Raw genomic sequence first — 12,499 nt, forward strand, 5'->3', positions numbered from 1 at the left:
TAAGCCCAGTGCTTGAGACTCTCGAGTAGAGACATGGCCAACCATCGCCCATCCTTTCGAGAAGTCAAGGCAGCGTCAATCATGCAGTGGAACGCAAGAGGACTAAGGTCACGCCTTTCAGACTTTCGTCAGTATATATACACTAATTTGTTGCCAATCATTGTCATATGTGAGCCTAACGTGTCAAAACCAGTCAGATATCCGCAACCACTGAGGCATGCAGTAAAGTCATCGTTTTTATTCGTCGAGAACTGACCTATGTTGGCCAGCCGATTCCGCCTCATGATAACAATCAATATGTTTGCCTAACAATTAAAAAGGGCAAACTCATGTTACACTTGTAGGCGTTTATATATCGCCTTCAAGTAATTTTGATCCCAAAAGATTAACGAGCATCTTGTCGGCGTGCCCTGTTCCATATGTCATTATCAGAGATTTTAATGCGCACCATATGGCATGGGGAAGCACAAGGACAAATGCAAAAGGGCAAAGATTTGCAAGCTTCGCGTGCAACCACGGCCTTTCACTTCTGAATGACGGCAGCCCAACGTTAATACAAGACGTGAATTATGGCAGCTGTATTGACGTATCTTTCGTCTCCAGCTCTTTCACAAGATGTGTAAAATGGTTTTCGGATATCGAGACACACGGAAGTAACCACATTCCCACGTACCTTGTCATCAAAGGGATGTCCAGGTCCTTACCACGGAACACCATTCGATTGACTGGACTAATTTTACTTCCACCATGGAAGGTGCTTGTCGGGAGGGCTTGTCCTCTGGAGTAGAGAAAACAATCAAGTCTGCAATACGAGACGCCACGCGCACGGTCACGGTTTCTTCGAAGCACACGGAACGTGATATAGAGTTGGAGCGACTTCGTGCGCTCCGTCGTCGTGCGGAGCGGCGTTACCGACGTACAAAATCCGTCGAAGACCTTTGGACAGTCAGACGACTACAAAAGAAAATTTAACGTCACATGGATAGGTTGGCATCTCGACGTTGAACAATGTTTTGCCAGTCACTAGACCCCGAAAGCCACTTTCCCACATCTGGAGAACCATAGGTGGTCTGCGTTCCCTCCCTGAACAACGCTTCCCATTCAAAGCGCTGGCGATCTTCCTGAGGTGACAGGATGCTGATGTTGCCGAAGACTTTTGTGCAAGGATCGCTGGCCAAGCAACAGGTCCAGGCTTTCCAGCCCCCAGTCACATCCCTGTTTCCCGTGACTGCCGCATGGATCTTCCTTTCATAATGAAGGAACTCGAAGCGGCTCTTGCTCTATGCAGGCGTTCTTCCTCCCCGGGACCAGATGGAATATCCTACCGCGCCTTGAACAACCTGAGTGATGGCGCACGGAGAGAGCTGTTGCACCTATACAACGTATCTTGGCAAGATGGCATCGTACCCGAAGATTGGAAGACAAACCGCTTCGTCCCTCTCCTGAAGCAAGGCAAGTCCCCACTTGAACTCACCTCATACCGCCCAATAGCGCTGGCTAGCTGTGTGGGAAAGATAATAGAAAACATGATCCTTGCCCGCTTGGATTGGTACCTGGAACACTGCAACCTGTTACCAAATTTCATGGCTGGTTTTCGCCGAGATCACTCATCCGTAGACAGTGTTGTTGATCTCGCTACGTATGCCCAGCATCAAAAGTCACGCAAAAGATTATCTACAGCTTTGTTCTTCGTTGCCAAGGGGGCATACGATAACGTATATCACGAGGCTATCCTCGGTGCTCTTGAGATGGTTGGCCTAGGTGGTCGAGTTTTCCAATGGATTTCTCATTACCTTTTTATGAGATCCTTCTTTGTGTGTACCGGCGATGATAAGACCGCACGACACAGCACCTAGCACCTACCGAGATGTTCCTCAAGGCGGTGTACTAAGCCCTACCCTATTTAACCTCACACTCATTGGACTCGTTGATCACCTGCCATCAGCGATCAAGATATTAATGTACGCAGACGACATATGGGTATGGACTTCAGGTGTGACACGTCCTAAGATACGTGCAAGACTTCAAAAAGCTGCTACTCTGACAGCTATATACCTCCGCAACCAAGGTGTTGAAATTTTGTCAGACAAATGTGCACTGATGGCATTCACTCGCAAACCAATGGCACCCTACGCCATCTCAATAAATGGCCAGATAATTTCTTACAAGAACACTCACAGATTTCTTGGAATAATCGTTGATAGAGATCTCTCATGGAGCCCACACGTGACCTACTTGAAACAGCGTCTGACAGGAATTTCGCAGCTTTTCAAATTTCTGGGCGGAAAGACTTGGGGAATGTCAGTGCATGCAATGTTGGAATCGTACATGGCTCTTTTTATGGGCTTCTTGAGATACAGTCTGTCCGTACTGACCAACACTTGCCAGACAAATCTTCGTGCTCTGCAGGCTATTGAAGCTCAGGCTCTCAGGGTGTGTCTTGGTTTGCCAAAATGCACATCGACAGTAGCGACTATTGCAATCGCCCGGGACCAACCCATACAAACACACATTGCGGTGGAAGTGTTGAGAGTGCACATTAGGCACGTTGCCCGTGCCCGTTCCCACCATCTGGCAACACTACAGTCAGAAAGGCCACAGGCATCATTTTGTACCACTATTTCGGATTATTACACCTGCCTTTCATCAGGCTTCACCCCCGGAACTAAGCCATCGATTCCTCCATGGTGTTTGGCTCGACCTGAAGTGCACCTCACCATACCAGGAATCAGGAAAAAATCTCAGCTGTCATCACCTGCTCTTAAACAACTAGCTCTGCTCCTTTTGCACGAGGGTACGCCGACCACATACATATTTATACTGATAGATCGGCAACCCTCCAGTGTTCTTCTCTAGCCGCGGTTTTCCCAGCGAGAGCCACCACCATCAGTTTCAAGAGATGTCACCCGACGACACCGATGGCTGCGGAACTTGCAGCTCTTCGGACTGCACTTCGTCTCGTCAGCCAAGAACAACCTCGAAGATGGTCAATATTCAGTGACTCGAAGGCAACACTGCAGTCTTTGCTATCAGCCCTGCGGCGTGGACCACACGAACAACTGGTGTACGAGATTAGAGAACTAATCCATACCTTGACTGAGAAAGGACACCACGTGACATTTCACTGGCTTCCAAGTCACTGCGGCGTCATAGGAAACGAACAGGCCGATAACGCTGCTCGGTCGGCTCTTCAAGGCGACGAAGAGGAGCCGATACCATTATCAAGGACAGATGCCGCAAGAAAACTTCGAATGGTCAGCCGAGATATCACGTTTTCCTTGTGGAATGCAGGAAGTTTTCAAAACAACCGGCTGCACAACCTAGACTCTTTTCTACGCCTTTGCATTCCAGCTGGACTCTGCCGTCGCGAAGCTACCCTCCTTTGTCGAATATGGCTAGGGGTGGCGTTCACCAAGTCTTTTGCTTTCGAAATCGGATGGGCCGACCACGCCTCGTGTGATAACTGTGGTAACGAGGAGACTCTTCAGCACCTTCTCTGTGACTGCCCTCGCTATAATTTACAGACCATCGCTCGCAAACGCGATAGGATGCTTTGACCGAAGACCTCTAACAGAGGAAGTTATATTAAAATGCCGCCATCACAAGCCATCGCAGCACAGGGCGACGAGGGCACTGTTGCAGTATTTACGGGCTACAGAATTGGACAAGCGGCTGTAGCATGAACAGATGTTCATAGTGCTGCAAGTGCTACTGTGCTGTGCCGTGACAGTGTGCGGCGACAGTGACCAACTGTTATTGTATGTCTGTGCTCCCTTCTTTCTTTATCTCTACTTTGTTATCACTTTACCTGCCCCTCCCCTATTTCGCCAGCGTAGGGTAGCAAACTGGATCTCCCCATCTAGTTAACCTCCCTGCCTTCCCCTTTCCTCTATCTCTCTCTCTTTGAGTTTCCTTCATTCAACGAATTACCGCCTAATGACAGTATACACATGGAAGAGGAGGAATCAACAACCCACCAACCACCTTTTTAGTAATATATGCAGAATGGTGTTTTAAATAGCTGAACCTAATATTTCACAAGTCCCTTGCTAGAAAAGAGCTGCTGCATGAATGGTGTCACGCCAAAATAACTTCAATACCAAGAAAAGGCCAACCAGCTCCATGCCACCCGCGTACAGAACTACATTTCTCTTATGCGAATGTGTTAAAGTACTGGAGCACATAATATTCACGCACATTTCTGTGTTCATAGAAAGCAATGGTATAACAGGCAGTCATCAGCATAATTTCCGACGCGGTTTCTTGACAGTCACGCAACTGCTCCAAATGCTTCGCGACCTTCCAGTGGTTTAGACAAACAGAGCCATATTAACGTCTTATTCTTAAATTTCGAAAAAGCATTTGACCGCGTTTCACACCGTAACCTACTTATGAAACTAAAACCAATTCTGAAAAACGACACTTTATTAGCTTGGATCGAAGCATATCTAAACTGTAGGCATCACTGCGTCACGGCTAACAGCAGCAATTCACCATCTGCGCTGGTTCAATCCGGCATACCATAGGGATCTATCCTCGGGCCTCTCTTCTTTTTGGTTTTTATTAATGATGTCGTCCATGATATTACTGTCAAAAGACGGTTCTTCGCAGATTGTGTGATCTATGAGGAAGTTAACGCCTACAGTGACCAATTTCTTCTAAATTGCTCCTTAACTAAAGTTGACAATTGGTGCTCAACATTTCACTCGGGCATTAACCCGGAAGAAACTGTGGAAATGACTACAACCCGCAAGAAAGACCATTTAAAATTGCACTACAGCCTGAGCGGTATTGGTTGTCTTTTATTTCAGCACATACGTACCTTCGCCTTTGCATCACATCTGATTTAAGATGGAATGAACATGTATCGTATATTGAAAAAGGAAAGGCTTTGAGAAAACGAGGATACTTAGGAGGGGCACCAGCTAAGGCAACCCACGAAATTCAACTGCTTGCCTATAAAACGTATGCAATACCAATACTAGAGCGTGCGTCGGCTGTCTGGGACTCGCACACACAAGTTACCATACATCAAGTTGAATCAGTACACAGGAAAGCTGTAAGGTTTATACTTAATACCTACCAACGTGACCGATCTCCTGTTCTTTTGGAAAGCACAAAATTAAAAACTTTAGAATCGAGACAGTATCGTCAAAGAATGAAGCTATTCTATCTTATATATAATGGTAAGTTAACAATAGAGAAAAGTGAGTACATCAGACCAACCTTACGCCCTGAAACGGCTTCGTCTCACCCTAAAAAAGTTACTGAACGCCTTTGTCATACCATTACATACAGGTATTCCTCCTTTCCTCCTACGATTAACGACGGGAATAATTTATAACCCGAGGTTCCCGAAATCGCCGATTCGAAATCGTTAATTCTAGTGTTGGTGGCGCTGTCTTACTGACAATTCCATTTTGCTTTATTTGTATAGTGTACTTCGTTCTGACCCCCATGCACTCAGAGTCACCGCTTTAATTCCTCGTTAAATTGTTGTCGCTTTTGTAGTTAAATATGTTCGCGTGTACTTATGTTATTCCTCGGGACATTCTTTGCGTTGTGGGTGGCATCTTGTGTCGCTTTTGTTGGCGAGGATAACTTACGAAGTTGTTTTACATGTTATTCGAGATCATTTTTCTTACAGTATGTCTACCTGTTCGGTCATTATTAATACGTTACATAAGTGGTAGATACTACTTCTGTGGTGCTTATGTGGTGTTAGTTAATATTTTTGTAGTATTACATAACTTTGTTTTTGTGTGTGCGTCATTCGGGCTTTCATTCCATACGATTAATATTTTTTTACTGAAGTAAGATCAGTTCAATATTTCATTCTGTGCATTTTCTCTATATTTTCTGTGTTGTGCTAATTCTAATGTATCGCACACCCCTGCCTAAAGTCTAGCATTCATACTGGCAGTATTTTCTTAAATAAATAAAATAAAAGCCTGGTTACGCCCACTGCAGCGCAAAGGCCTCACCCATACTTCTCCAACTAGCCCGGTCATGTACTAATTGTGGCCATGTTATCCCTGCAAACTTCTTAATCTCAACCACCCACCTAACTTTCTACCGCCCCCTGCTACGCTTCTCTTCCCTTGGAATCCAGTCCGTAACTCTTAATGACCATCGGTTATGTTCCCTCCTCATTACATGTCCTGCCCATATACATTTCTTTTTCTTGATTTAAACTAAGATGTCATTAACTCGCGTTTGTTCCCTCACCCAATCTGCTCTTTTCTTATCCCTTAACGTTAGTTACACCTATCATTCTTTCCATAGCTGGTTGCGTCGCCCTTAATTTAAGTACAAGCCTTTTCGTAAGCCTCCAGGTTTCGGCCCCGTACGTGAGTGCTGGCAGGACACAGCTGTTATGCACTTTTCTCTTGAGGGATAATGGCAACTTGCTGTTAATGATCTAAGAATGCCTGCCAAACGCACCCAAGACAATTCTTATTCTTCTGATTATTTCAGTCTAATGATCCGGATCCGCGGTCACTACCTGTCTTAAGTAGATGTATTCTCTTACCACTTCCAGTGCCTCGCTACCTATCGTAAAATGCTGTTCTCTTCCAAGACTGTTAAACATCACTTTAGTTTTCTGCAGAATAATTTTTAGACCCACCCTTCTGCTTTGCCTCTTCAGGTCAGTGAGCATGCATTGCAGTTGGTCCCCGAGTTACTAAGCAAGGCAATATCATCAGCGAATCACAAGTTACTAAGGTATTCTCCATTACTGTTATCCCCAATTCTTCCCAATTCAGGTCTCTGAATACCTCCTGTAAACACGCTGTGAATAGCATTGGAGACATCGTATCTGCCTACCTGATGCCTTTCTTTATTGGGATTTTGTTGCTTTCTTAATGGAGGACTACGGTGGCTGTGGATCTGCTATAGATATCTTTCAGTATTTTTTCATACGGGTCGTCTACACCCTGATTCGGTAATGCTTCCATGACTCCTGAGGTTTCGACTGAATCAAACGCCTTCTCGTAATCAATGAAAGCTATATATAAAGGTTGGTTATATTCCGCAGATTTCTCTATCACCTCATTGATAGTGTGTATATGGTCTATTGTTGAGTAGCCTTTACGGAATCCTGCCTGGTCCTTTGGTTGACGGAAGTCTAAGGTGTTCCTTATTCTATTTGCAATTACATTAGCAAATACTTTGTAACTTTGTAGGCAACGGACAGTAAGCTGATCTAATTTTTCAAGTCTTTGGCGTCCCCTTATCCGCAGATTATTCTGTTCTGCAAACTCTACTAATAACTCTCCCCTGCTTTTCCTAGAGCCTATGACATTTTCCCCCACTGACTTGTCTCCAGCCTGCTTCTTGCCTACCTTGGCCTTGAAGTCGAGCATCAGTATAGTGTATTTTGACTTTACCAATCGCCATTCCACGTCTTCATAGAAGCCTTCGGCTTCCTGGCAATCATGACTGGATGTGGACCTGTACGACCTTCCATTTGTACCTCTTATTAGGTTTCACAACAAGACATGCCACCCTCTCGTTAATGCTATAGGATTCCTCTAGGTTACCAGCCAAATTATTATTAATGAGGAATCCGGCTCCTAGTTCTCGTCTCTCCGCTAAGCCATGGTAGCACAGGACGTGCCCGTTTTTAGCACTGTATATTCTTCTTTCGTCCTCCTAATTTCATTGAGCCCTATTATATCCGATTTACTGCCCTGTAATTCCTCCTATAGCACTGCTAATCTCGCCTCACTAGATAACGTTCTAGCGTTAAACGTTGCCAGGTTCATATTCCAATGGCGGCTTGTCCGGAGCCAGGGATTCTTAGCACGCTCTGCTGCGTCGCAGGTCTGACCGCCGCCGTGGTCAGTTGCTTCGCAGCTGCTGGGGACTGATGGCCGGGGTTGGATTGTTGTGTTCGTATAGGAGTTTGTGGCCAAATACTGCACCAGGGAAGCCAATCCTGCTCTGGTGAGGGAGTGCGTTACCGGTTCTGGTCACCGGGATCAGGCCACACTCCAGGCCTGTTTATGCAATTTTATCAACACGCGGATCTTTTTTAATCCGGTGGAAAATTGCGCGGCACCGGATTTGAACCAAGGTCCTCTTGCACGCGAGGCGGATGTTCTACCTCTCATTATACCTCTTCGCATTATATCTACCTCTCACCGCTTTATATTTTTATAATGGGCCTTCTATTATGAAGCAGGTACTAAATTATACTGACTGGCGAATGACCTACCACTGGAACAACTTCTCTTACGAATTCCTCTTGTATGATACAGTTGAAATTATGTACCCTTGTTATCAGTTAAAATTAGTAGGAGCTACTGTTACCATACCGGTAGACTTTCTGCCTCATATCAAGACAGTATTTGACTCCGAGTTACACGAAGCTATGTTCGATGTCCGGCGCATGGTCTTGGTGGAAGGCTATACTTACAAAGCTCCGTCAACTGAAAATAATAAAATGAAAGTATTTAAGCGCGAAGCTTACATAGCACTGTAGCCTGCGCAACGAATAAAAAAAAGAGCTCTGTAATGAAATCCAGGTAATCTTGCCCGTGTTTAGCCACCTACATGTTACTCTGCATAGGGATATGTATTGGAAACAGAAACTCCGTAATAGGAGAATGAATGCAGGAAAAGTAAAGAAAATAAAGTCACATAGACATCCACAACAACCCAATGTGTTTACTCAAAATGTGCACTCAACAAATCTTTCTGTGCTGCGTATTGCACATGGACGATTCCTTATGTGGTACATGGGTGTGGCACATGACGCGCCCCTCTCCTGTGGGCTAAGGTATGGAGGCAGACGAGAAATATATGCCTTAAGGTCACATTACAGGAGCGTAATCTAAACCTGCAAAAAGTGTTGGTGCTTCTCAAGTGTGAAACCATAGACACACACATATTATTATAATATCTGTGTGTATGGTTGTATGCGTGTGTATTGAGCCGCTTTGACCTTACATTTGCTGCACTGTCGAAGCGTTCGCGCTGTTGTAGCAATAATGCATACGAATAGCTCGATGACGTGGTGGTAATGTGATGGTCCTGAAACGTCTTTTTTTTGTGTGAAATACCGTAAGATAGCTAGCGAGTAATAGTAAATCCTGCGCGTCACCTCGCAAAAAATCCGATGACGGAGCTGGTTGGATCGAATGAGATTAGGAATGACGAAAAACGATGAAACGTCTCTTTTCAAACATGGGTCTGCGCTTTGAGCAGTGGTGCACTTGATTACCGTTTTCGTGTTTCAGCAGCCGTCCCGCTTTCCACCCTGAGCGCCGCTACGCCACCAGTTTTTTCTTCTGTCCTTGCGGCAGTGTAAAATATGGGTTGGAGATATCAGCTTAAGACGAATGTAAAAAAAAAAGAAAGGAATATTCGCCAACAACATTCTTTCGACCAAGAGCACATAGAGTACAGCGAGATTCAAAATGACAGGGTCTGCCTCCGCCATCCATTGATCTGGAGGCAGGAGATGCGAGGTAAACGCAAAAGCGAAAAGTGACTGGGACAGGTTGATGAAAGGTAGCCAACAATTGGGAAAAAAATATGACGCTGTCAACATTTGGCTGTGCCTAGTGAATGTCCTCAAAGAAAATACGCGCCCCTAAGAACGTCCCTGTCTGCGTGAAAGCCGAACCATTTCTTTTTATTTATTTCGAATTGTTTTAGGCCCAAATGTGGTCTCGGATGACCAGGCTAAAGGCAAAAATTCTCTGCTTGACATAGGCCCTGCCAGCCGTACATTCCACAACGGATAGGCGGCATGCAAACAGATGAAAAAAGAAAAGAAAGAAAGGATCGTATGTTCAGCAATCATTGCGGCGTAGTGCTATATATCTATTCTTTTATTACATACAACCGAAGGAACTATCTCGTGCTTAACGCAATAATTTGTGAAGACGTTTGGATTGAACTTAAAAATGACTTCCTCAATATCGAAAGAGAAGAAAGGGGGTCAACCGAGGGCCTCGATTTTTATTATTTATATCATGAGAAGCCAACGAACAAACGCACCAAGGACAACATAGGGGAAATTACTTGTCCTTGCTAATTGAATTCATTGCCATCAATTCATCATTTCGTTAATTCAATCAGTAAGCACAAGTAATTTTCCCTATGTTGTCCTTGGTGTCTTTGTTAGCTTCTCATGATATGATGAATAAAAATTGGGCCACTCGGTTAACCCCCTTTCTTCTCTTTCTTACATAACGTGGGTCTCAAATCCGGCAACACTGATGCCTTCAGGTTGCATGTGCCGGTTTACTGACCAGTTGCCGTCACCCAGTAAGATCACGTACTCATTAGGCCTGCGGCAGAACGGATGTTCCACATCCACCGCCAAGGTTTCTGAGTGGTGGTGCTGGCTAAAACTGCCAAGGTTAGTTGTAGTAGTAACACATAAATACCCAAGAGAATGAATGGGGAAACGGCGCCGCGGTAGCTCAGTTGGTTAGAGCATCGCACGCGTAATGCGAAGACGTAGGATCGTTCCCCACCTGCGGCTTGTTTTTCATCCACTTTCATTGCCATTAATTTATCATTTCTTTAATTCAATTAGTATGGAAAAGTAATTTCCCCTATGTTGTCCTTGGTGTCTTTGTTGGTTTCTCACCCGCCGTGGTTGCTCAGTGGCTATGGTGTTGGGCTGCTGAGCACGAGGTCGCGGGATCGAATCCCGGCCACGGCGGCCGCATTTCGATGGGGGCGAAATGCGAAAACACCCGTGTGCTTAGATTTAGGTGCACGTTAAAGAACCCCAGGTGGTCAAAATTTCCGGAGTCCTCCACTACGGCGTGCCTCATAATCAGAAAGTGGTTTTGGCACGTAAAACCCCAAATATTATTATTATTGTTGGTTTCTCATGATATTCCTCAACATAGACAACGAAGGCCTAATAATTGGTTGCATATATCGTTCACCCTCTTCACCAGCAATGTACTTCTTGGCTGCTCTCCATAACGTTATGTGAATGGTATCAAATGAAAACAAAAATGTCATAATTATAGGTGACATCAACATTAACCTCACTGACGGTACGTCTACAAATGCATGCTTTACATTATTCTGATTGTTTTAACAGCTTTGGTTATGAATGTTTAATTAAGATACCGACACGACGTGCTAACCACCCCATAGGTACATTAATTAACCAATCATTATCAAATATGGCATGTTCATCAGACGCAGGTGTTCTAATGACCGACATATCTGATCACTATCCTACATTTTTAAACTTTCAGTATACTCGTGGCTCCGAAAAAATCATGTACAGAAGTTCTAGGCAAACAATCATTCCTTGAAGCCGTGTCGACTCTTGACTGGTCCCCCATTTTTTCTACAAACGATCCACAAAAAGCATTCTCACTGTTTATTTCTATGCCTAAATTCTGTTTTGCTCATCATTCCCATCAAGTTAAATGCAAAAAGAAATTTTCGTCGCCTTAGAATCCATGGATAACAGATAAGCTCCTATCTTTTATGCGCAAAAAGACTGATCTTTACAAGAAAACCAAGGGACAATCATTTAACAACAACTTAGAGATTCCGTACAAGACGTTTTCTTACTAGCTTTCTGCCACATCCAAAAAATCTAAAAAAAAACATGGTACGAAATAAAAATTTTAAAATGCGGTGAACACGTAAAGAAGAAATAGTAAATTGGGAACTCCTCCTTAATTAAGGCAAATAATCGCGAAACTATAAGAGAAATTGCCCATCAGGGTAATGTGTTCAAAACTGCCAAAGAAATAGCTGATGCCTTCGTTGATTTCTTCCTTAGCAGCGAAATACAGACGCCTGCGCATGACAATCCCGTGCCCCAGCACCTATGACAGTCTTTCTTTTTATGTGCACCTGCATGCCAGGAATTTCTAAACATTATAAACGGCATAAATATAACCGGCGCCGGCATCGATAACTTACACCCTTCCCATATAACAATAATTGCACCCTTAATAACTGATATCCTTGTATACATAATCAACGTCATGTTTAAATCAGGCAGCTTCCCACAAGAACTAAAACAAGGCAAGATCACCCCAATTCTTAAGAAAGGTGACCGCTCTTTAATTTCCAATTATCGCCCCATCTGTGTATTACCTTTCTTTAGTAAGGTAATCGAAAAGCTCATAGAAAACGCTTAACTAATTACTTCACAAAATTAACATTCTCTCACCATTCCAATAGGCTTTCGCCCGGGTAACTCGACCAAACTTGCTCTTGTTGCGCTAACCGATCAACTAAAACTCGCAATGAATGAAGGCAATCATGCAGCTTCAGTATTTGTGGAGTTAAACATAGTGTTTGATAAAATAAATCATCGCATCGTATCTCATAAGCTTGAATCATTATGAATTACCAGCCCAGTACTTGTGTTACTACAAAATTACTTAAGAGACAGAATGCAGGTAGTAACTATCTCAGGCGTTCTTTCTAAAACCATGTTCACTAATACTAGCATGCCTCAGGGTTCCATGTTGCGTCCGCTTTTATATTTATTATA

The 12,499-nt window shown here is 44.1% G+C and overlaps 1 non-coding gene across 1 annotated transcript; it reads left to right on the top strand.

Annotated features, from left to right (window-relative positions):
- The first annotated feature begins 10,428 nt into the window (after positions 1–10,428).
- On the top strand, positions 10,429–10,501 carry TRNAT-CGU (transfer RNA threonine (anticodon CGU)). Its single transcript has one exon. It is a non-coding gene; the product is annotated as a tRNA-Thr (tRNA).
- Positions 10,502–12,499: the final 1,998 nt, after the last annotated feature.

This window comes from Dermacentor variabilis, unplaced genomic scaffold (assembly GCF_050947875.1).
Source record: "Dermacentor variabilis isolate Ectoservices unplaced genomic scaffold, ASM5094787v1 scaffold_12, whole genome shotgun sequence".
Lineage (NCBI taxonomy): Eukaryota > Metazoa > Arthropoda > Arachnida > Ixodida > Ixodidae > Dermacentor > Dermacentor variabilis.